Genomic DNA, 27,915 nt, shown 5'->3' on the forward strand with positions numbered 1-27,915 from the left:
GGGACAGAGCATTAATTGGACACATTCTTGTTTGTATGCAATACCATTGTAATCTTAATACCAGTTGTTACAGCAGTAAGAGGAGGATAGAGGAGGGTTTTTTTGTGCAGTTTCTGGCACTCCAAGTGCATTAATATCTCTGGCTGTCAAAAGTCATATCTGTCAGCAGTCTAAAAAAATAATATTTAGCACTCCAAGTGCTTTTGGGGTGTCCCGCAATCTTTTGCATTCATTTTTCTGTCTGTCAAAAGTCATATTTGTCAGCAGTATCTAAAACAATTTGTAGCACTACAAGTGCTTTGGGCTCATAATGGATTCAAAGCAGTCCACATATGAGCAGAATCAGCAACCAGGTTCTGTCACCAGTCCTGATGGTAGTGTTCCCAGTATGTCATCTGGGAAAGGCGATGTCAAACTACACAGTCTTTTGAAATCAGTCAAAAAAACACACACCCCAAAAAAATGTACTGTGCTGAAGCAAAAAAGAAGTGTGAATGAGGAAAAGTTAAGTGCCGATAAAAAAAAATTACCAACATGCCATTCTACACACGCAGTGGCAAAGAGAGAATGAGGCCTTCACCTTTGTCTATTAGTGGCAGATCAAAAAATGTTACCGAGCCTACAAGTGGTGCACAACTACTTTTACGCATCAAAGCCGAGCTGCAAGATAACAGTAAGGCATTAGAGGATAATGTTTGCTCTGAATCACAAATGACACCAATCCCTGTGGAGAGTCCATCCAACAGTGGGATGTCTAATCGTGAGCATTCTGTTAGTGTACCCATAAAGAAGGGCCCTTTCAGCAGTTCTGCTGATGTGTGCCTGGACAGCCCGAGTGTAGCCGGTGATACACCAAGTGAGGATGACACTTTGGAATTAGAAGAGGATGAGGGGGAGATTTGGGTAGCCGACGAGGGCGCTGATGAGGATGCGGTTGATTGTGTAAGTCCTGCGCCAGTGGCAGCAGAATTCTGGCACGTGAGGTTCTGGCACCAATTTGCACTTTCGAAACACAAGCAGAGATGGCGCAGGTGGCAGACCACAACAGTTTGACATATCTGGGCTGGTTTGAAGGATTTGACAATAAAAAGAGTTATTGATTCCTCTGAAGAAAGCGTTAGTCCCACTGCTGCTGCTGTTTCTGTTGCTGTGGGTGAACCGTCCGCCCAGAGGAAGGCCAATAAAAATAGCAGTCCTACATTTCAACAATTAACTGTGAAACAATCATTTGCTAGGGGAAGCAAATTTGACAGTAGTCACCCAGTCGCCAATCGAATCGCAGACGCCATGGCTCCAATGTTAGTGTTAGATCTGCGTCCAATATCCACAATAAACGCTGCTGGTTTTTCACAGTTAATTGAGGTTTTGTGTCCGCGTTACAGATTTCCATAGCGACACCATTTTTCCCATAAAGCTATTCCACAACTCTACCAAAAAGTGTGTACAAATGTAGAGATTGCGCTGAAAAATGCCATTCTGCCTACTGTCCACTTAACCACAGATATGTGGACAAGTGGAAGTGGTCAAACCAAAGACTATATGACTGTGACAGCCCACTGGGTTGGTCATTTACCTTCACCAGCAGGAACAGCAGCAGCATGTACACCACTACGTAACATTTGTCACAGGCAGGCTACTCTTTGTATCACCGGCTTCACTAACAGGCATACAGCTGACAATTTGCTTACGCAAGATGTGATTGATGCATGGCTTATACCACTTGGACTCTCCCCAGGATAAGTAATTTCTGATAACGCCAATAATATAGTGCGAGCATTACAGCTGGGTGATTTCCAGCACATTCCCTGTTTTGCTCACACCATCAACTTGGTGGTGCAGAGCTTCCTACGAAATAACCGTGAGGTGCAGGAGATGCTTTCGGTGGCCCGTAAGATTTCAGGCTATTTCAGGCATTCGGCCACAGCATGTAGGAGATTGCAGCAGCTCTAAGAGCAGTTTAACCTGCTCTGCCATCAACTTAAGCAGGAGGTGGTAACTAGGTGAAATTCCACCCTGTACATGCTGCAGAGGATGGAGGAACAGCGCAAAGCCATCCAAGCGTATTGCACAAGCCATGACATTGGGAAAGGAGGGGGCACGTATTTCACTCTTGCACAGTGGGGAATCTTTTCAGTGCTGTGCAAGGTGCTGAAACCATTTGAAGTTGTGACATGTGAAGTGAGTGCAGATTCTGCTAGTTTGAGCCAAGTCATTCCTTTAATTAGACTATTGGAAAAGCAGCTTGAGAAACTGAAGGAGGAGATGAAAGCAAGCAATTCCGCAAAGTATGTTGGCCTTGTCGATCAAGTACTTAATTCGCTTCACAATGTTCCTTGAGTTATTAAGATCTTGAACTCGGATCAGTACGTTTTGGCCACTGTGCTTTATCCAAGGTTTAAGACCTACATTGAGTCTTTGCTTCAAAATGAACGAGATGTGAACTTTAGCAAGGAGCTATTGCTCAGCAAGTTGTCCGCTGAACTGGGCCTTGGCTTGACAACGTTTCCTCCTTCAGTTTCTCAAGCAGCTGCTGCTCATAAAAAAATTAAATTTTCAAAAAAGAAGCAGGGAGGACGCAGAGGGCAGACCAGAACAGTTTAACATCTGGGCTGGTTTGAAGGATTTTTCAAAAAAATCTGTGACCTTGCCCATAACTCCATCCAATATGATTATTAACATGCAAAGGATGGCAGAGGATTATTTTCAAGAGGTAATTGATATGGAAATGTCAGACAGTCCCTTTCCTTACTGGGAAGAAAAGCAGGCTATTTGGAAAACCATGAACAAACTTGCTTTGCAATACTTAAGCTGCCCACCCTCCAGTGTGTACTCTGAATGAGTGTTCAGCACAGCAGGGAACTTAGTCAGTGATCGCCGTAGAAGGATACTTCCCAAAAAATGTGGAGAAAATGATGTTTATAAAAATGAACTACATCTTCCACGAGGAAGGCCTTCACCATCCAAGACATCCAAGCACTGACTGTTCTCTAGTGGCGGATTCAAGCGGTGATGAATTGATAGTCTGTGATGATGACGTACACACTGATGAGGGTGAGGATGAAGCTGAAGATGATAACGATAACATCTTTTTAAAACTTTCTATGTAAGTGTAGGGTACAATCTACCCCAAAAGAGGAAAGGGACTTGTGGCATTTCCATATCACGTACCGTCTTGAAAGGCTGCTGTTTGGGCAATTTCTCCTTAAGGGTAGGGTGTCATACACAGAGTGACCCCAAACTGTCTTTTTCCATTTCTCTTAATATTGTACAGTCTATAACAGCTGAATTTTTTGGTATTTTATACAAGTGGAGGGGGGCCTAGAGAGCCAGAAAACAAACTGGCTTTGTCCATTTCAATTAATATTGTACAGTCTATAACGGCTGAATTTTTTGGTATTTTATACAAGCGGAGGGGGGCCTAGAGAGACAGAAACCAAACTGCCTTTCTTCATTTCAATTAATATTGTACAGTCTATAACGGCTGAATTTTGTTGTATTTTGTACAAGTGGAGGGGGGCCTAGAGAGACAGAAACCAAACTGGCTTTCTCCATTTCAATTAATATTGTACAGTCTATAACGGCTAAATTTTTTGGTATTTTATACAAGTGGAGGGGGGCCTAGAGTGACAGAAACCAAACATTCTTTCTCCATTTCAATTAATATTGTACAGTCTATAACGGCTGAATTTTTTGGTATTTTATACAAGCGGAGGGGGGCCTAGATTGACAGAAACCAAACTGCCTTTCTCCATTTCAATTAATATTGTACAGTCTAGAACGGCTGAATTTTGTTGTATTTTATACAGGTGGAGGGGGGCCTAGAGAGACAGAAACCAAACTGGCTTTCTCCATTTCAATTAATATTGTACAGTCTATAACGGCTGAATTTTGTTGTATTTTATACAAGTGGAGGGGGGCCTAGAGAGACAGAAACCAAACTGGCTTTCTCCATTTCAATTAATATTGTACAGTCTATAGCGGCTGAATTTTTTGGTATTTTATACAAGCGGAGGGGGGCCTAGAGAGACAGAAACCAAACTGCCTTTCTCCATTTCAATTAATATTGTACAGTCTATAACGGCTGAATTTTTTTGTATTTTCTACAAGTGGAGGGGGGCCTATAGAGACAGAAACCAAACTGCCTTTGTCCATTTCTATTAATATTGTACAGTCTATAACAGCTGAATTTTTTTGTATTTTCTACAACTGGAGGGGGGCCTAGAGAGACAGAAACCAAAAGGCTTTCTCCATTTCAATTAATATTGTACAGTCTATAACGGCTGAATGTTTTTGTATTTTCTACAAGTGGAGGGGGGCCTTTAGAGACAGATACCAAACTGCCTTTGTCCAGTTCTTTGTATAGTTCCACAGTCCGTGCAGGCTGCTTTTTTTATATTCAACTACAAGTGGAGGGCGGGGGGGGGGGCATAGATAGCCACCAAACTACCTTGGTCCATTTAATTTTACTTTCTAGTTCCACAGTCTGTGCAGGCTGCTTTTTTTATATTCAACTACAAGTGGAGGGCGGGGTGGGGGGGGGGGCATAGATAGCCACCAAACTACCGTGGTCCATTTAATTTTACTTTCTAGTTCCACAGTCTGTGCAGGCTGCTTTTTTCATATTCAACTACAAGTGGAGGGCGGGGGGGGCATAGATAGCCACCAAACTACCGTGGTCCATTTAATTTTACTTTCTAGTTCCACAGTCTGTGCAGGCTGCTTTTTTTATATTTAACTACAAGTGGAGGGCGGGGGGGGGGGCATAGATAGCCACCAAACTACCGTGGTCCATTTAATTTTACTTTCTAGTTCCACAGTCTGTGCAGGCTGCTTTTTTCATATTCAACTACAAGTGGAGGGCGGGGGGGGGGGGCATAGATAGCCACCAAACAACCGTGGTCCATTTAATTTTACTTTATAGTTCCACAGTCTGTGCAGGCTGCTTTTTTTAATATTCAACTACAAGTGTAGGGTGTAATATACACCCAAAGACGATGGCTACATTGCCAATAATCAAAGATGGAGGAGGTAGACAACCAGGTTTGTCTGTATAATTTGCAGACAAGTGTTCGAATTAAGAAAGGCCTACCAGGGATTAAACTGTTTTTTTCATAATTTATTAGCTTTAGAATTACCTCACTTATCTAAGAAACTGCTGGAGCACTAAATTAGGTTATTTTAATTTGTATTTTTTTTTTCGAAAATAGCAAAACAAAACCAAATAAAACCAAAACCAAAACCAAAACACGCAAGGGCGGTTTTGCAAAACCAAAACACGCAAGGGCGGTTTTGCAAAACCAAAACACGAAGGTAATCCAGATCTAAAACCGAATACAAAACCAAAACAAGGGGGTCAGTGACCATCTCTAGTTGTTAGTGACATTTTGGGCAATGAGGTCGGTATGGGAGTTGCTGACAGCTGTCTGCTCGCTCCTTCCTCCTTACCCTGCCACCAGCTGGAATAAAAACTGAGAAAAATAAAGTAATTTTTAAAAAATGAATTACCTGGCTGGGGCCTAGGCCCCTGTAATTTGTACATGCCCCCCTCACTCTGCCCCTGGCCCTGCCATAATGACAACCAACCCCAGGCTGGTAAGCACCTGGCTGGATTCCCTAGGTAGATTGGGCCTGCAAAAAAATTAGCTCTAATAAGATCTAAATGATGGTACCTAACTGATCCTTTATCAGCACATGTTCCAAACACCCTAAGCCCCCAGGATATCCTCATTAGTCCATTAACAAGCTAGGACACTTGAAATAAAGGAACAATATATCCATAGATAAACTATTTAAACTGATGCACAACCACTGGAACTAGAAGTAGAAATATTATGAATACAGATATGTTTATGGGATGGGGTACGGTAGAACGGCGATGTCAAACACGACATAATTTTAAACGAGCGGGAGAATAACGATGGGTGTAAGCCCGACAGTAATAAAATCGGATTTTACAGTAGACAGTGATTTAAAACTTCGGAAAAACCTCATGTCTCATATATGGTAAGTAGTGATTTTATTTCTGTCAGGCTTACATCCATCGTTAATCTCCTGTTCTTTAAAGCGATGTCGGGTTTTACATTGCCATGCTAATGACTACTACCGTGTTTATGATATGTAACAAGAGAGCTAAAAATATAAAAATACTCACACAAGAGACTGATAGCCAAAAATTTTAATTATGTGGATAACAAACTATATACATAACTCAACTATCAATACTTATTTATTTAAAGAAAAAGGTATCCTAATACCCACTATGCAGAACTAAGAGAAACAAAGTGCCAAATAGTGAGGCTGACATTAAGCTGCCAAAGTAAACATTCATAAATATTTGTGCTGATATCCATATTGGGGACTATATACAATTCTATCACTTAAATCTACTTAATTCATTGGATATCACTGTAATCAAAGTTTGTTTTTATGTCTATCATATTATATAAAAACAAGATAATTGAGAAATAAGCAATTGTGATAATTATAAGAGATTTAAAGACAATATCTACGATATATTGCACACCCCAAAAAAAACGCTAAATATACAAATCTTTTCTATTTTTCAATACTTTTATGTTTTGGAAGATCCATTCAGGGAAATCTACATTTAAAGAAGGCTATTTGTGCACCCCTACTACAAATATTAGACACACAATACATTGCCAGAGCATTCATTGGTTGCCAAGACCAAGGCTTTCATTACCTTGCTGTAATTTTATAAATAAATGAGGATGCTGAGAGAGGAATGTGGCATAGACCCCAACTACAAAAATGTAAAAAATAGGCACACAATACATTGTCAGACTATTCATTGGTTGTTAAGAGCATGGCTTTTATTACCTTGCCGCTATATAAATAAATGAGGATGCTGAGAGATTAATGTGGCCCACACCCCTACTACAAAAAGTCAAAGATTAAGCATAGAATATATTGCCAGAGTATTCATCGATTGCCAAGAGCATGGCTTTCAATACCTTGTTTTACTTATATGCTCCATGCGATAATGCTGCCCTTCTGAATCAAATCAGGGGACTTATGTGGAGGGAGGAAAAATTATTCCCCCAGGATAAGCTTTGTCCAACCATAGGGTAAACGGGATTGCCGAGACTTGCAGCTGAGGTGGTCCTCAAGACCCATGTATATAAATATGGAATGTATATATATTATATTTATATGTTCTATTAGTAACATGTAAGAAATATGTAAAAGAGACAGCTCAGATAGGCCAATATCGCCCTTCCCACACATGCAAGTTTCATACATTGGTGCAGATTTGGTTGCCCAAACCATGTCTTGACAAAGCAATTGAAAGTCCACAGTCTGAGAAATTAACAGGACAGATGTTGGACCTGCCAAAGAATATATGTATAGATAGAGATATAATGGATGAGGATTTTATGTGATGTGATGGAGTTAGAGAAACATAAATTATGGTTAGTTATTTTTAGACTTGAATTGGAGAAAACAAATGCACTGGTGGCAGATTTATAAAACCTTTCATTAAGACAACAATGGACAACTATGGACAGAGGCATTAGTAGACATTTAAAAGATGATGAGAAGACACAATGTTAAGTGGTGCAAGTAAACATGGCATTGTCCTTGGATTGAGGTACATCTGTGCCATAATGCTGCTCTTCTGAATGAAACCAGGGGAATCCTAAACATTTATGTGGGAGTGAGGAAATATCATTGCCCTGGGATAAGCTTCATCCAACCCGGGGTAACTTGGACTGCCTGAGACTTTCAGCGTGGAGGTCCCCAATAAGGGGTGCAATCACTCCGACACCAGAGCAACCGGGAAGCCTCACACTGCCACTGCATCTTGGCTAGTGTAATTAAATTAACAGGCAGAGGTCATTGGATGGACAGTGGTATGAGTTAGATATTTTGGAAAGTAAATCATCGAAGGTGGCCTGCACCCATAATAAAAATTTCAAAGATCACCTCCTATTCTATCCTGCCCACCTTCTGTGGACTAACTTATCTTCTCTGTTTCTACCCCTTTCTACCTTCAAAGTAAAAATCTGGTCAATGCCTTGATTCGTCTCTATGTTATATACTGAATGTACTAGTCCCTGAATACGCATAGTTTGAATGTATCATAACATGTTTTGGACTATTTGCAAAAATAAAATCTTAAAAAAAAATAAAAAAATTCAAAGATCAGGCACACAATACATTGCCAGAGCTTTCATCGGTAGCCATGAGAAGGCTTATATTTTTACTTATATTATTATCATGTGCTATAAATATAGTGTCCCTAATTCCACAGCACTGTACAGAGAACTCACTCACATTAGTCCCTGCCCCATTGAAGCTCACAGTCTAAATTCCTTATCATAGACACAAACACAGTACGAGACAAACAAAGGTCAATTTAATAGCAGCCTTATATGCTCTGTGCCATAATGCTGCCCTTCTGAATTAATCTAGGGGACTCATAAACATTTATGTAGGAGAAAGGGAGGAAGTAAAAAAAATCATTGCCCTCTGGTAAGCTTTGTCTAACCCCGGGGTAACAAGGACTGTCCAAGACTTGCAGCATAGGCAGTCCCCAAGAAGGGGTGTACTCACTGCGACGCCAGGGCAATCGGGACACCTTACATTGCCGATGTGTCCTGGCTAGTGACAGGCAGGAATTAAATTATTGCTGCCTCTTGAGTGGATGTAGGGGACGTGTTCTTAGCCCCATTTCTCCTATCTCCATGCTACCGATTCCTACTCATAAGCTTTTACTACATTGAGTTAAATCCTGGCGGCATCAGAGTACCTGTGAGTGCGCCCAACTCTACAGGAAAGGCAGCTGCTATAGGTAAAGACCTCTCCTGCTAGTACTAAAAGCTTATGATAGTTACTAGGAAGCCGTAATATCGTAAAAGATTATATGCTGGAACCAGTGCTATAATTATTATATTATTATTTTTTCAATTGAATCAGAGAAAGCAAATGCAATGATGGCAAAGTTACAAAGTCCTTCACTAAGACTGCTCACTGCAGACTTTGGCCAATATTGGTGAAATTTGGGACTGTTAGAATGGGATCATTAGAAAATAGACTGGAAATGGCTGGAAATTAATGTTAATGCTATAAATAGTAATATAGGAGAAAAAACAGCTCAAAATTACATTATTTTACCTATTTTTCACAATTTACAATTAAATCCCAAACCAAAACCTTTTGTGTTTGACAAAACCGGTAGCAAAGCGGAAACACAAAGTTGGGTTACACCCGGCACCGTTTTCTAAACTGAAACACGAGAGTCAGCATACATCTCTATATATCAGCACTTAAGAAACCAGAGACACAAGATTTCATCTCCTGACTGTGACCGCTCACATAACAGCCTCCAGGATCCTTAGTGGAATATGCTATATACTCAAAAGATAATACGATAAGGCAATAGAATAAATGGACTCTGACACAAATGTCAAATATCTGAGCTAATATATGAACTTTATTTCTATATGAATTATGACACTTTGACTTAATAATACAGTGTCAATAGTGTTTTAAACGAGATCTGTTAAATTAGATTTTTTAACACACAAAGTGCCTGAACATTACATCAAGCAAAATTCTGCATACACGGTCTCAAAGAACAATGCATAGTGGTAGAGAGAACTGCAAACATCATTCTAGTGTGAGTATAATATTAATTACAAATCACGCAGCCACCTCATAGGGAAAACTAGAGTGCAAATTATATTCCTTTATCTCCCACCTAGGTTCTCAGCCTCATACTGAAAGCACTAGGGCTCTTTCCACACCCCTGGATAGTGGGTATGTTGTAATATTAATTGTATAATGCATAAAAACATTTTGTCCATGGTGCACAGTGTAAGGGATGCTAAAAAGGGAACAAAGCACGCAGAACAATTCCCTATCCCACACTCCAGTTTCTCACTTCATCCTGAGGCAACACTATGGAACACCACCTCCACTGTCTGCGAACCCTGGATCTGAGGCTCGCCTTGCTCCTCCCCCTCCTGCACGCCACCGGTATGACCCCTGCAGGGGAAACAAACATGAAGCTCTGCTACCCTTCGAGGGAAGGGCAGTGTCCAAGGTGACAGCTATGAGGTAGAGACACCCACTCTACCCCGGTGACCAACACCTTATTTTGCTGTGGGCTACTACTTCGGTGACATGAGTACAATCCCACCCAAGTACTCCACCCACCAACAGTTGGGAGCCCGTTCAGACAAATGGGACTTAGTGTTATACTCACCGGATCACTCCTCCCCTCAGCTCCTGCCTCTGTGCGTCTTTTTGTCATCTGTAATGACACTACCAAGCCTCCCACCAACTCTAACCGTGAGGCTATTGTGGGGCACCAGGGACCTGCCCCCAAACCAACTAGGGGTCAGGGAAAGACTACACTAGGGGGGTCTACACTAAACCCAAGTTCCGGGGACTTATCAGGGAGCAGGTCTCCTCTCTAGGGGACCATGCACAGTACCAAGACACATTGGTGGAACCCGCAGAAACCGTGTGCCACCTGGGCAGGCGCCTCCGTGATTGACTTCTCCGTGGCGTCAAAATTCAGATGACTGAGCGGGGAACTCTGATTGATTACTCGTCCCGGTCACCTGCATGTGTGCCGCCGGGACTTTCACTAAAGTGTATGGGCATGCTGGCGTTTGTAGTACTACAAGCATAATCATACCTATGGCTGCAAGGCCATGCTGGGCATGCAGTGTCTCAAATAAACATCTAAATAAAAAACAGACACACGTGTAAACATAATTTTTATTGAAATAAATATACCAATACACAAGCCACATATACCATCTTTATTGCTCACCTTCATCTAGGGTCTTTTATCTGTAATACATTTCAAGATTCTTTGGGTGAGGGGGGGCTGCTAGACGTTGTTAAATCAGCTACTACGAGCTCTGCTGCAAAGTTAGATCAAGCATCAATGTCCCTATTTATAACAGGCTGGCAATACAAATGCATTGTGTACTAAAATGTACGTATGTCCATGATAGAGATGCTCACTGACCCCCCGTGTTTTGGTTTTGGATCTGGATTACCGTCGTGTTTTGGTTTTGGTTTTGCCTAACCGCCATTGCGTATTTTGGTTTTGGTTTTGTTTGGTTTTTTTTTGCAATTTGTTAAAATTTTTACATTTTTTTGGATTAAAATAACATCATTTAGGTATTATTTTGTACCTACATTATTATTAACCTCACTAACACTAATTTCCAGTCATTTCCATTCAATTTTGACCACCTCCTAGGTCACAATATGATTTTCATACATTTTCAAAGAAAAATTGCTGCAGTTCTTGCCAGTGATAAGAAAAAGGGCATTGTCATGCCTGGGCATAAGACCAAAAATCCACCTCTTAAGTGTGGAATTATTTTTACAGAAATCCTGACAACAGTTGTCTAGCCATTTGTAGCGTTTTTAAAGCCACACTCAGTAGAGGTAGGGACCTTAACCATCTGGGATCCTCATCCATGTTGCATCATTTTTCAGCGAGTTCTTGGAAAGCTGTTGGGAAAATCAGAAACTTAGGTTAAAAATAATAACAACAAGCAATCCAGCATCATCTGCCTCCCTTCTCTCATTTACATCCCAGCACCTGCAATCTACCCCCCCCAGCACCTTCATCATCAATATCCCCAGAACCAATAATTTACAGTTAAACAATCCTTTGCAAGAGGGAGCAAGTATGAAATCTGTCACCCAGTCGCAAAGCAGATCACAGACGCCATAAGGACTATGCTAGTATTAAATCTGCGTCCAATGTCGATTATTAATGCAGCTGGTTTTAGACAGTTACTTGAGGTGTTCTGTCCCTATTACCAAATTCCATCATGACACCATTTTACTAGAAAAGCTATTCCTCACCTCTACCAGAAAGTTCTTAAAAATGTAATCATTGGGCTACAAAATGCCATTCTACCCACTGTACACTTAACCACAGATATGTGGGCAAGCGGAATTGGGCAAAATAAAGATTATATGACTGTGACAGCCCACTGGGTTGGTCATTCGCCTTCTCCAGCAGGGACAGCAGCAGCATGTACCCAAGTATGTCACAGTTTTCAGAAGTAGGCTACTCTGTGTATCAGTAGCTTCACTAAGAGGCATACAGCTGACAATCTGTTCCAAAAGCTAAGGGATGTCATTGAAAGATGGCGAATCCTACTTGGACTCTCCTGAGGATATGTCATTTCTGATGACAATCCCAATATTGTTCAAGCATTACAGCGGGGTTGAATTCCATCACATTTCCTGTTTTGCACACACAATCAACTTGGTGTTACAGAGCTTTTAAAAAGTGACATGCAGGAGATGCTGTTTGTGTCCGGAAAAGTTTAGGGGCAATTTCTGTTTTCTGCAACAGCATGTAGGAAAAGGCAGCAGCTGCAAGAAGACTAGCATTTGAGGGGAATGTACTTTAGTCCAGCGAAGTAGTCACCTGTGAAGAGAGTGCAGACACGGTTTGCTTGAGTCAAGTGATTGCCTTAATAATACATTTTGACAAGGAGCTACAGAAATGTAACGTGTGACAAAACAAAGTAAATGTGGGAACTATATTTTAATTGTAGACGAAATACTTAATTTGCTTTGCAGGGATCCAAGACCTATCAACATCTTGTTTAGACGTCTTCTCCTTCAGTTTCTCTGGCAACTGCTTTTTGTACAAAAACATGCTTTCCCAAGACACCTAGTGGTGATGCAGATGATTCTGCACAACATTTTGATATTTGCTCTGCTGTAAAAGAATTGGCCAAAAATCGTGACAGCTCTGGCCTAAAATGAACTACTAATTCCATTTCGAAGGCCATTATTGGCAATTACATCATAGTACACAGACTTCAATGATGGTGGGATGAATTAGTATTGTTTGAGGAAGATTAGCACTGAACCCTGCCACCTCTCCTGTTTCTGAGTGAGCTATGGTACAATAAAATGTAACTGCAGATTTAGACCAAGACTGTCAGCCCTATTATTTCTACTTCAGCAATTACAATTAGCAATGGAGCAATGGAGCTCTTCTCTTTGGGTGTTAACTACATAGCGCAGTAGAATTTGCCTGCAAATTCTACAGACAAGCCTGCTTGTCTTCCTCTTCATCAATGACTCTTAGCAATGGAGCACTCGACTTTGGGTGTATATTACACCCAAACCGTATTAGTGCAAATTAGGAAAAATACAATTTAATCCCTGTTAGGCCCTCCACCATCCTTTGCATGTTAATAGTAGAATTGGTTGGAGTTATGGGCAAGGTCACAAATTTTTTTGTCAAGTCCTTCAAACCAGCCCAGATGTCAAACTGTTGTGGTCTGCCACCTGCGTCATCTCTGCTTGTGTTTGGAAAGTGCAAATTGGTGACAGAACCTCACGTGCCAGAACTGCTGCCACTGGAGCCACCCTGCTGCCACTGGCGCAGGACTTACACAATCACCGCATCCTCATCAGCGACCTCGTCAGCTACCCAAATCTCCCCCTCATCCTCTTCTAATTCCAAAGTGTCATCCTCACTTGGTGTATCACCGGCTACACTCGGGCTGTTCAGGCACACATCAGCAGAACTGCTGAAAGGGCCCTTCTTTATGGGTACATTATCAGAATGCTCATGATTAGACATACCACTGGTGGATAGACTCTCCACAGGGATTGGTGTCATTTCTGATTCTGAGCATACATTATCCTCTAATGCCTTACTGTTTTCTTGCAGCTCGGCTTTGACGCGTAACAATAGTTGAGCACCAATTTTTTTTTGGTGTGTGTTTTTTTCCCTGATTTAAAAAGACTTTGTACTTTGACATCGCCTTTCCTAGATGACGTACTGTGAACACTACCATGAGGACTGGTAACAGAACCGGGTTGCTGATTCTGCTCATATGTGGATTGCTTTGAATCCATTTTAATGAGGCCAAAGCACTTGTAGTGCCAAAACTGTATTAGATAGATACTGATGACAAATATGACTTTTGACAGCCAGAAAAATTACTGTAAAACACTGGGGAATATGGGACACCCCAACAGCACTTGTAGTGCAAAATATTGTTTTAGATACTGCTAACAAATATGTATTTTGGCAGCCAGAAAAATTAGTGTTTCACAATGGGGAATATGGAGACCCCAAAAGCATTTGTAGTGTCAAATATTGTTTTAGATACTGCTGACAAATATGACTTTTGACAGCCAGAAAAATTACTGTAAAACACTGGGGAATATGGGACATATATATATACATATATGTATGTTTTTTAAGTTATTACGATGTTTAATAAACAGATGATATATACACGAATTCATCAATGTGTATGCATATGGATACTGTGATATATCGTATTGTAGTATTTTGTATTCCCTGCTCTAGACACAGTTGTGTCTGTTTTACAAATAATATTCTGAAACAACATGTATATATATGTATTAGTTTTTATTTATTTGTTTTTATATTGAGATTTGGCTCATAGTGACCACAGGTTTTAAATTTTGTCAATTTGAATACTGCATTCTGCATATGGCTGCTAATTACTTAATGAGGTTCCTCCCATTTTCTCTATAAATGACCAAGTGGAGTGAGAGTTAGCTTATAGCTTGAAAAAGTCTGCTTGGACAGACGAAACGCGTCGCTGCTTGTCATTTATCCTATGGAGTATTTACCACTGAATATTGGCTCCGTTTAGCCTCATTGATTGTGAAGAATTTGTTACATCATCTCCAGAGGCATCACGCACATCGTGTCCTCAAGAGGACCCTTTCTTTGCTTTCCGTGTATTAGTCCGGACGTAATTTGGTGGTGCGCACCACACAAGACACATTCTGGAAAACCTCAAGCCGTTCGAGCCGCTCATGCGGCGTTATGGGGATTCGGACATGCATTTCCCTTAACGGGTAAGCTCTGTATGGTTCATTTACTTACCAACTTGACAAATAACATCGGCTGAACTGATACCATATACAGCGGACCAACTTCTTTGCATTTAAGCTCCACTACTAATATTTCACCATACAGCTGATATTATGGAGTTATACATCTGACATCATATACACTTAGTTTGTGGGAATTTGTCATCTGACTCAGTAGCCGGACTCTGGTGAAATAGAGCTCGTTTTTCATCTATATTTCTACAGAGCTACCACTCTTTTGGTCTTAGAGACACTTTGTTGTATGCAAGTATTCATGCTCTTTCCATTGAGATATCTGTTTAAACCTCCACATATATAGGTCCCTATGAGCCTGTGGACCAGTCTATGTGATCATTGATTTTATTTATTTTTATGTACTGCATTTATTTGTTCATTTAGTAAACACTGGTACAAACATATATGAGTCATTTGTATATTCATTTTCTCATGTATTTACCTTGATTAGAACATCTCATGCGCATACTGCCTTTTGGAATATGGGACACCCCAAAAGCACTTGGAGTGCAAAATATTGTTTTAGGGCATAAATAACTGTTTGAACTTAAAACAACCTCACCACAAATACATCTGCATGTGCCTCTGGCTAGTACGGTGTTAACAAGGAGATTATTCTTTAAAAGAATTGTAGAGTTAGTAGGACTTTTTCATAGCTGAAAAAGTCCTCACATAGGGGACGAAATGCGTCGCTATTTGAACAGCTATCTGAACACTGGACGATTAAGATATAATTGTTTCCATACCGATGATTCAGACCGTTCACTAACACCACTTAACTACCGGGTAAAGACTGTCTACTGTTAAAGCGAAACTTATCTGCGAAATCATTAGTACTACACAGAAAGCTGAGAGGAGCGCACCTCACTCCGATCGGGACTTTTGACTGCAGAGATGCCAGAATCGAGAGAGACATCTCCTTCTTATGTGTACACTTCAAAACGGCAAGTAATCTGCTAATATCCACAGTTTGGGGAATGTATCACTTAAATGCAGTTTATCTAATTGGATGAAGAGTTTGCATAATTCATTCCATTTGACAGTCACCAATTGGTAAAAGTACCGGAGTACTACGGGACATATCATCAATTGATAGTTATATGTGGTTATTATTGGACACTTTGATTTTCAAAGGTCTGAGAGTTTCATGAAATCGGTATCTGTATATGAAGCAACAACTATATGGTCCTTGAGTTCTAAATCCCATTGGTTAAATTGGAAAACAGATTTAGGTTGTATGATGATTTAGTGCATATATGACATATTTCGATATTTTATATTTTATACTTGATACAATAAAACAATATGGCTTTATAAATTGTTTTGCAATCGTTGTGGAGTGCATTATATCCCAATATCTGTTTATTTGAACATTCCTTTTGATATCCTCACCCTATGGAGATCTTTTCTTCGCGCTGTCATTTATAGTTTGATCCTTCTTTGAAATACCAAAGCAATCATTCTGCACTCCAGCTTGTACAATTAACATGTGCCATGAATTAATATTGTTTTGTAATAATAATTTGTTGTTACTTAAATGATCAGAGTGTTCAAATTATCGTGTTCATTTTGCATGTTTTGCACATTAACTAATTTCCCAACATTTGACTGATTGATTCTTCTAATGTAATTGATCTATGCATTTTTTCTCACTTGTGAGTATGAATTCTTTGTATGCAGAACAACAATTACTATTGACAGTAATTCAGTCGAAGGATCTGGGCGACCTATACAGGGAGTGTCCTGCACCATGCTGTCATGTAGGATGGTCTAGTGATTAGGGTGTTTCATATACATACCTTTTTTGTTGCAAAAAGGTACCATTGAGATTTCATCTCAGTGATTGAGATATGTACAGGAGCCACAATGAGTGGAAATTTCAAAAATCTGATGGTTTTTAATACTTTGCAAACTAGAGCATAGTTTGTGCACTGTGACACATTTTAATGCAAGCTCTGGGATGTCATGTCAATATTGACTTTTTTCATTGGGGTGTTTGGAAATGATTCACCTGGTTGGCATTACAGAGCATGTTTATGAACATACCCAAGTGAAGCTAAGTTTGCATTAGGATGAAAAATGATGCAATTGTACCAAATAAGACCTGCAACCTTGCCATCTGGTAAAACATAATGCATAATGTTGCAAAAATTGTTACGTCCAACTACAGATTAAAGTTAACCTTTATTTTCATATGTTAACAGTAGAAAACAACAGCCTTATATGCATGTTAATAGGGTAATGTAATGTTTACTTAAATGTGTTTCCTTAAAAAAAATAATTTGTAGCCAACAACATTTGCCATCTGTGTTTGTCCAAAGCAACATTAGTGAAACACAAAGATTATATTCATATTTAATATAGACACATATCTGTTTGTTCCTTGCAGATTATTTTTTCAGCAATGATTAAAGCAATGCTTAAACTCCTTGGTGTGTTTTTAAGGATAGAAGCATATTAAGGTGACCTGCTGTGCCTCTTTTAAGGATGGCATTTTCCTCCCCTTTATTAAAGGTCAACTGACTTTAGATTATCCAGGCAGCTCAAGTGCGAATGCAATCTGTCATAGGGACCAGATATGTATCTCAAATCTAGCAAAATATAATCTTTAGGAATCATATTCTGAATACTGTTTTGATTAAAAATAGGAGCTTGGAATGATTCTAAACTAATATGTTAAGAAATGGCTCCAGGAGATTGAATTAACCCTGTCAAGTCTGGTTACCTAAAAGTAATTATCCAAAAATAGGTAACTAGACAAACAGTTATAAAAAAAAAGTACATAATTACATATATACATATACTCATAAAACAGCTCAACATTTCAGAAGGGACAATTGAGATTTTCTCTAAAAAGGCACTCTTTGATGTGTTCTTAGATATATACATGCACCTTAGTAGATTATTGAAAGCAAATAAATCCCATCTGGATATACACAGCTTCAAATACCACAAAGCACTAAAATATATAAGGGCTCATTTGGATCTGGATGCAATGGCACATCAAGTATTCGTAGGAAAAGGCACACATCATAAAATGCGTATGGTGTATATGTGGACTAGGTCACAACTCAATGTGCCTAGGTCACAAACAGTAACATTTGCACCAGACGTACTCTGGCATATGAGGTGTACATAGTTATGTCTTATGATAGTGTAGAGATGTGTGGCTTAACAGTGTAAGTAGTAAATCCCGAAGTCGCTTTACCATCTTTGTACTCATTATAATAATATATGGAAATGTCATTTACACAAAACATTATCTTGACAGTTTTTAATACATAACATGTAACTAAATACAAACACCTCCACATCTGTTGGTTTCCCATGTAAGAGATCACATGGGAATCTTCTTTACTAAAACTGTCTAAATAGAAATCTAATTTGGTCATGTCTTCATAGAATATAGTCATTACACTTTTGAAATAAGTACCATCAGCTGAAGAGATCAATACATAATCAACCAATTAGAATTAGCTAGATAGCACTGCTGATAGTCATCATCATCATTGCATATCATTGCACCCTCTCTCCAGTACCGGCAAGAGTTACATGTCCTATAAATCATATCTGCTGATCAGAGCCTGATTATCCAATAGGCTGACTAAGCTGCAGCCTAGGATGCAAGGCTTTTGAGGTGCGCAAGATTTTCAAGGGTGCAAAATTGTGACAGAAATTCATTTTAAAATACAGTATAAGAGAATAGTTGATCTCCAAAGAAAAGAGAAAGCATTAAAGAAAAATGTAGTAAAGTTTTAATCTTGACATATTCCAATGGTAAATGCTGAAGAGAATACTCAGCAGGCTTTTAAGAATAAGCAAGTAGGAGAGACAAGGATGGAGATAGACACAGACATAACAGATTCTCTTCCATCACATCTGAACCCTCAGTTGTGCTTTTTCATGTCTCTGTTCTGCTATACAGGTCTGATTTTAATTAAACCAAAATGAGTCCCCAAGAACGCCATGATGTTTTTAAAAAAATTAAATGGAACTGACACAGGAATATAAACATTGGTGTGTGGGGAGGAGGGTGAATGAAGGAAGCTGGATTTTATATTAAGGACAGGCTCGTTTTTACCTACTGCGTATTAGCCTGGTGTGGAAGGCAAGGGGCGCTAGGAGTTTATTAGCCTAGAGTCTTAATCAGGCCATGCTGCTGATGCATCCATGTTTAATTATGAACACACCCTTACTGTACTCAGGCTTAAGGGTTTGCATACACATTTTTGGTATGCAAGCGCAGTACAGAAATGCATATCTTACACAAAAAAAGATGCACATTGAGCTCTAAATGAGCCAATAATAAACAAGGTGGGCAATATTATTAATTGTGGTGCCATTAGACATCCAACTTACTATTCACATTTTTATACAAAATCTAAATGATTGAAAATTTGGTGAATATTCTACATGTATACCAAAATATACAAAAAGTCAATGACACAACTGTGAAGTTGCACTTAACAGCCAATCACGTTTGCTCTTTTATTCTAACATTTACTATATTAATCAAAGGTAATGACTCTTTGATAGCCTTGGGTTTCATAGTCATCATCATCATCTATTTATATACTGCCACTATTTCTGAAGCACTGTACAGTGAACTCATTCACATCAGTCCCTGTTCCATTGGAGCTTACAGTCTAAATTCCGTAACATACAGACAGACATTATGGTAATTTTGATATCAGCAAATTAACCTACTAGTATGTTTTTGGAGTATGGGAGGAAATCGGAGCACCCAGAGGAAACCCACGCAAACACAGGCCATGATCTGGAATCGAACTCATGACCCCAGTGCTGTGAGGCAGAAGTGCTAACCTCTAAGCCACCATGCTGCCCAAGTTTCAGAACATTTACACAATGTTATTAAAACATTTAAACAAGACAAATATTGCAACACAGTCATATATAGACCCCATTAACATTCACTTATTGATCTCAATAGTTGTACATTAGGAGCACCATAATCAAAAATAGTTAATGGAATATCCTTAAAATAAGAATACAAATTCCAATAGCATACATTTAAGAGCATATAGTTATTTTTTTCTAGAGGAATTGTGCAGTAAAAATATTATTAAACAGTTATTATTGCATGGTAGAGGTCAATTCATTATTTCTTTATCTTATACCATCAGCCTCAATGTTTTGTTACTTTTCATTGTCTCATAAATGACAATTAGCAGTATTAAAATAATGAACTAATACAGTTGTCCACAACTCACAGAGCCTAAGGAAGAGCACTGGTATACATACATAGACCATACATACATAGATCACCAAATGAAACTGTTAGAGATTAGCAAATCTACTGAGGCTCTTTTCAGAAGCTGTTTTGGTATTTAGCAACACTTATATAGGTATATTGTGTCATTTCATGTAGAGTGTTTTAATCTGCTGATGAAATTTCTTTTTACCATTGGCATTATTTGCAACAACATTATAGAAGCTGAGCATATGATTTTCTAGTATAGTTACTGAACAATTAAAAAAAAACCATTGACCGAACTCCAGTTGTATCTGTTAAATCAGCAGATTTAATTGCAAAGTTGAAACAATAGTACTAATAGATATTTTGAACATATCAAAAACATTTCTACTACATGGTCATGTAGACGCCGGGGACATGTACAAAGTAACTGCAAATTAATTATTTAAGAAGTATTGATTTTACATTTAGTTTTAGCAACACTAAATGCAGCATGTTGCTCTGTAACAACGTCCAATAAAAATAATATATTTTTGAACATGATACCCTATTGATAATGTATATTTAATGTGATTTACCAATTAATTCATCCTTACAAGTTGATTTCTGCATGTAACACTGTTGATTTATTATTTCATATTGGAAAGTAGGTAACAAGGGCAAGACCTAATCATCCAACTGTCAACAAAATTGCACAGAAGGATCTGATGGCACCAGTAAATGGGTCAACAAGAGGGCAAATTATGTTTTTTGGAAAGGTTTTGTTGTCTTTGTGATGTGAAGTCATTGTTTCCTCCTCATACTATGCAACTCAAAATTATCATTGGCAGCATTAATTAACAGGACATCAATGGTCCAGAAATTACAAAAGTTGTAGAATGATGTTGAACAATGACAAGCACACATTATGTTGCTTGTCAAAGAGATCTAATGAAGTGTGCACATCACCTTACCATTAACATTTGAACTCCAGTCCTCTGGCATATAAAATTGTTTTATAAATTTCCCACCACACCTCTGGATGCCTCAATCATTGGCATAGTTCAAATCTGAATCTTGTTAGTCAAGATAAATAAAATAAATAAGGGGAAAATATGTATTTGTACTAATTGTGACAACAAAATTAATACAATATTGTCACACATAGAACTTCTGAAACTTGAGAATTGCTGAATCCAATCTAGTAGTTTTAAGAGGTAGTGTTATATCTGGGCCCTTTTTTTTCCTAATGACATAGGGAAATAGGATTAGATTACTCCCTATAAGAATGGAAGCTTTCAAATCTTGACAAAACAAAGAGAGCCATCTTGTATTAGTAACATAGTAACATAGTTGATGAGGTTGAAAAAAGACACCAGTCCATCAAGTTCAACCTATTTTGGATCTCCTGCGATCCTGCACTTATATTTGAAATTAATCCAGAGTAAGCAACCGCCAATCTGTTTCAATTGTGAAAATCCCCCCAGACTCAATATTGCAGTCCTATTTTTACCCTATATCCACTACTATCCTTCATTTTAAATTAACGGTCGTATCCCTGGATACACCTTTCCGCTAAAAATTTGTCTAACCCTTTCTTAAACATATCTATTGAATCTGCCATCACAACCTTCCCTGCCAATGAATTCCATATCTTGACTGCCCTTACTGTAAAGAACCCCTTCCTTTGCTGGTTGTGAAATGTCCTCTCCTCTAACCTTAGGGGATGACCACGTGTCCTGTGTATGGTCCTTGGGGTAAAAAGTTCCCATGATAGCTCTCTGTATTGACCCCTAATGTATTTGTACATAGTAATCATATCTCCCCTTAGACACCTCTTTTCTAAAGTAAACATGCTGGCTAACCTTTCCTCATAACTTAATGACTCCATACCCTTTATCAATTTTGTCGCCCTTCTCTGAAGCCTTTCTAGTTCCAAATTATCTTTTTTATAGAGTGGTGCCCAGAACTGTACTGCATATTCAAGATGAGGTCTTACCAACGATTTATACAGTGGCAAAATTACACTGTCTTCTCTTGCATCTATGCCCCTTTTTATGCATGCCACTACTTTGTTTGCCCTTGCAGCTGCTGCTTGACATTGAGCACTATTGCTAAGTCTACTGTCTACGAGCACTCTTAAATCCTTTTCTATTATAGATTCTCCTAAATTAATTCCATTTAATTTATAGATTGCGTTCTTGTTTTTGATCCCTGAATGCATAACCTTACATTTATCTGTGTTAAACCTCATATTCCATTTGGCCACCCAATCCTCCAGTTTATTTAAGTCCCTCTGTAGAGAAGCTACATCTTGCTCTGATCTTATTACCTTACAGAGTTTAGTGTCATCTGCAAAAATAGAAACTTTACTCTCTAAACCATCACCAACGTCATTAATAAATATATTAAAAAGGAGTGGTCCCAGCACGGAACCTTGAGGTACTCCACTTAAGACTTTTGACCAATTAGAAAACGTTCCATTTATCACAACTCTCTGTTATCTATTCTCTAACCAGTTTTCGATCCAAGTACAAATTTTGATGTATAAGTATGATTTCAAAGAACATGTGGAAAACTATCTCGACCTTTTAACCACAGCAAGATAAGAATCAAAATATGAATTCCAAGCAATTTTAATGATATCTTGTTAGTTATCGTATTACGTTTTTTTTACATGTGTTGTTTTTCAAATCCGGGGAGAATAAATGTTGTGACTGTAATAGTAGTATTCCTAATTGATGTGCACAATCACACTGGAATGTAGACAACTAATTTGCAAAGCTATTAATTTTTTTTAAAGAAGACAAATCACTCCTTTACACTCCTGAAAAAAAAACCAAAATAAAAAACAGCAAAACACATTGGTGTCTTTAAACCATTATATATGAATTTACTAAACTGACTTTTTAAAAATAAAAATTGTTCTTTAAAATATGAATTTTCTTCTGGGAAGGTCACCGTTTGCATGCGTTAAGAAATGCCAGCCATAATGAGTTAATGCTAAATTGTAAAATAGAAAAGTGACTTTTTCAAATATTTTTTTATTCATAAATCAATTTTAAATCCTTTTATTTACTATTTAAAGAAAATCCTACTAGTCAAATAAATAAAACAAATAAAGCTGGCTCTATCGGAACTTCAGATTTTTCAGTGACAGTATTCCCTACTCGAGGAGGGGTATCCTCATCCTACCAAGGTTTAAGGAAATTGATATGGTATATTTGTTCCTCCCTTCTCCTTGCAAATTGATGAACCCTGTAATTTACAGGACCAACAGCGTCTTAAAATTCATATGGTCATTACCAGTGTGTGAAAATTTTACTTTTCTTGGTTGAAACCAAGACTAGCATGCTTGAAAGATCGCATTTTTATCATTTACCATTTTAACTTCTCTTTTGCAGTTTGTGAGCCTCTTTTACATGTTGTTGCACAATGGGCCCTATCTTTCCCAGCCTCTCATACATTTGGAACACAAATTATACCAGATTTGGCTCTTTGGGCCCTTGCTGCTCTGACCCTTCCACCAACATATCCAAGATTCCCCTGGCATGTCTCCTAAACAATAACTCAAAGCGACTGAAACCTGTTAAGGCTTGAGGTACCTGAAGGATGGAAAACAACAAATATGGGATAAGAGTGTCCCAAACTTTTTTTTCCTATGCCATGGCTTTCCTCAGCAGCTGCTTCAATGTGTGGCTAAAGTGCTCCACAAGCCATCTACTTGTGGATTGTACACAGAGGTGTGAAGAGTCGTCACTCCTAAAAACTGGAACATGTCCTTCACCAACTTGAACATGAATGGAGTGCCCTTGTCCGTGGGAATTTCCTTGGGAATTCCCAAATTTGTAAACATCAATACAAGCTCCTTAGCTATGGCGCTAGATTTTATTTTATGTAGAGATACTATCTCTGGATATCGGGTCGCATTGTCAAGCACCACAAGTATATATTGGTGCCCATGTGCAGATTTCTACATACAGTGGCCCCAGAAGTTTCATAGCTATACATTCAAAGCAGACTTGTACTATTGGTATGAGAGGGTTTGGGACAGGTTCTCTGACAAATTTGACATGACCGGCAATATCTTTTCCCTTCCAAATGTACAACAGGCCAGAAAAAAACTGAGCAGAACTCCTTCCCGTGTTTTATCTTCCCCCAAGTGTTACAAACAAACATGTGGAAAGCAAAGTGGCTTAGTGGTTAGCACTTTTGCCTCACAGCACTGGGGTCATGAGGTAAACTTCTGACCATGGCCTTATATGTATGGAGTTTGTATGTTCTCCCTATGTTAGTGTAAGTTTCCTCCAGGTGCTCCGATTTCCAACCACTTTCCAAAAACATTCTAGTAGGTTAATTGGCTGGTAGCAAATTGACCCGTGTCTCTCTCTGTCTGTGTGTATATGGACTAGTGTAAGTGAGCTGGCTCGGTACTTTCCCATGCCCTCGGAATTGAAAACGAGGCAAAAAGTCATTGTTACGTCGTCAGATCTTGCGAGTTTTGGATTCTATAAGTACCATACTCCACAGCGATCCAGCGCCATTTCACAGAAGGGGTAGCACTTTTCTTGACAGTCTCTAGAGCAGTTAGGCAGTCTTATAGGTAGAAAAGAAAGAGGAGGGGTAGCAGTGTTCTTCAAAGTCTCCAGTGACATTCAGGAGAGCTCCATTGCTAATTGTCATTGCTGAAATACAAATAATAGGACTGGCAGTCTTGGTGTAAATCTGCAGTCACATTGTACTGTGTTATATAGGTAACACAAAAAGAGGAGAGCTTGTTTGCTCCATTGCTAATTGTCATTGCTGAAATACAAATACTATGGCTGGCAGGCTTGGTCTTCTGAATTTGCAGTCAAAGTATACTGTGTTATATAGGTAGCACAGAAAGAGGAGAGCTCCCTTGCTAATTGCCATTGCTGAAATACAAATAATAGGGCTGGCAGTCTTGGTGTAAATCTGCAGTCACATTGTAATGTGTTATATAGATAACACACAAAGAGGAGAGCTCCATTGCTAATTGTCATTGCTGAAATACAAATAATAGGGCTGGCAGTCTTGGTGTAAATCTACAGTCACATTGTACTGTGTTATATAGGTAACACACAAAGAGGAGAGCTACATTGCTCCATTGCTAATTGTCATTGCTGAAATTGAAATACTAGGGCTGGCAGGCTTGGTCTTATGAATTTGCAGTCAAATTGTACAGTGTTATATAGGTTACACACAAAGAGGAGAGCTCCATTGCTAATTGTAATGGCTGAAATAGAAATAATAGGGCTGGCAGTCTTGGTCTAAATCTGCAGTTACATTTTAATGTACCATAGCTCACTCAGAAACAGGAGAGGTGGCAGGGTTCAGTCTTGAAGCAGAAATTGTAATAATAGGGCTGTCAGTGCTCTTAAAATTCTCCAGTGACATTCTACTGTACCATAGCTCATACAGAAACAGGAGGGATGGCATTGCTCTTGTCACTCCCCAGTCTCAGTCATGATGATACTAATCCCTCTGCCTCATATGCTAAAGTCTATGTTCAAGTGCATAGTGGTTTTAAGTCAGGGAAACAAAAATGTAAATAAAAAGCTTGTAAAGAAAAAAACACTTCTCTAATGAAGGTGAAAGTTCACTGTAGAAAAACATAAAATTGCCAACATGCCATTCTACCCAAAATATTACCAAGCACACCAGCATCAGCTAGCTCCATTCTCTCAGCTAGATCTCAGCACCTGGAATCTACACTGTCATCATATTCACCCTCATCAGTGTGTACCTCATGCTCAAACAATACAAATTCATCCCCGCTGCAATCCACCATCACAGAAGTCTGTGTACTTTGATGTAATTGCTGGTAATGGCCTTCCTCATGGAATTTGTAGTTAATTTTACGGAAGAGCTGTCACAATTTTTGGGAAATTCTTTTAGAGCAGACCAAATGTCAAAATGTTGTGCTGACTCATCTGTGTCATCACTGGGTGTACTGGGAAAGTTTATTTTTTTCCTAGCAGCAATTTCCAGAGAAGATGAGGGAGAAGTCATTGTGTCATTGCATTTCTTGAGATCTGGGTCAGTTGGAAAGAAAGAAAAGACATAGCTCTTAAACCTAGGATCAAACGCAGTTGCCAAAATATAATGATCCAATTTCAAGATGATAACTCTTGGATCCTGGCGAACCGAATAAAGTACTTAATCTTCAAGACCAACATAATTAGCGGAATTGCTTTGTTTCATTTCCTCCTTCAATTTCTCTTGCTGCTTTTCAAAAAATTTAATCACTTGACTCAAGCTAACAGTGTCTGCACTCTCTTCACAGGTGACTACTTCGAGTGGTTTCAGCACCTTGCACAACACGGAAAGTATTCTCCACTGCGCTGGACTAAAGTACATTACCACTAAATTCTATTTTTTTTGCAGCTGCTGCATTCTCCTACATGCTGTTGCAGAATCCCGAAAATGACCCTAAATATTTTGAGACACAGACAGCATCTCCTGCATGTTATTGTCATTTTTTTAAAATTTCTGCACCATCAAGTTGATTGTGTGAGCAAAACAGGAAATGTGATGGAATTCCTCCAGCTGTAATGCTCTAACAATATTGGTGGCGTTATCAGAAATCACATATCCTTAGGAGAGTCAGCAGGATAAGCCATATTGCAATGACATTCCTTAGTTTTTCAAACAGGTTGTCAGCAGTATTACCTCTGACCTGCGCCTTGTCTCGTCTCTGATAACCACCTTTCACTCCCACCTTCAAGACTTCTACCATGTTGCTCACCACTTATGGAATTCCCTAGCACGCTCAATTAGACTTTCCCAAAGCCTTCAAATCTATAAATGCTCTTTGAAAACCCATCTCTTTTTTAGAGGTGACCTTATCCTCGGTAACACTATTTACACTAATGCACTCACAACTATCCTAGTCTTCACTCTGAGCCACACTCGCTCCTCTTGTTTCAGCTGTGCCCTGTTCCCTTTAGAATGTAAGCTCTCTAATGAGCAGGGTCCTCCATATTCTTTGTTTTCATGTGTCCATTCATTTTGTCTGCCTTGTCTGTTCTTGTTTTACGTATGTCTTGTTTTATGTATGTCCTTGTCTTCCCTACTGTATGGTGCTGTCGAGTACTGTGGTGCCTTACAAATCTACGTAATAATAATAATAAATAATAATAATAATAATATGCCTCTTAGTGAAGCAAATGATACACAGAGTAGCCTGCCTCTGAAACTTGCGACATTCTTGGGTACATGCTGCTGCTGTCCCTGCTGGTGAAGGTGAATCACCAACCCAGTGGGCTGTCACAATCATATAATCTTTAGTATGCCCAGTTCCGCTTGTCCACATATCTGTGGTTAAGTGTACAGTGATTAGAATGGCATTTTGTAGCCCAATAATTACATTTTTATGAACCTTCTGGTAGAGATGAGGAATAACTTTTCTAGTAAAGTGGTGTTGTAATGGAATTTGGTAACGGGGACACAGGACCTCAATTAACTGTCTAAAACCAGCTGCATTAATTGTGGATATTGGACGCAGATCTAATACTAGCATGTTTGCCATGGTGTCTGTGATCCGCTTTGCAACTGGGTGACACCTTTCATACTTGCTTCCTCTTGCAAAGGATTGTTTATCAGTCAATTGTTGTAACCTACTAGTTGTCTTCTTTTTGGTCTACTTCAAGAAGCAGCTGTGGTCACAATTGTGTGATGCTGTGAATGCGGTGGACCCCATTATGTGTTCAATAGAAAACTGCCACAAAATAATTAGTGACATCAAGCGCAGAGTGAAAAAAAAGATGCAGAGGGAAGAGCAGCTGCATGAACTGGTGGTG

This window comes from Mixophyes fleayi, chromosome 10 (assembly GCF_038048845.1).
Source record: "Mixophyes fleayi isolate aMixFle1 chromosome 10, aMixFle1.hap1, whole genome shotgun sequence".
Lineage (NCBI taxonomy): Eukaryota > Metazoa > Chordata > Amphibia > Anura > Limnodynastidae > Mixophyes > Mixophyes fleayi.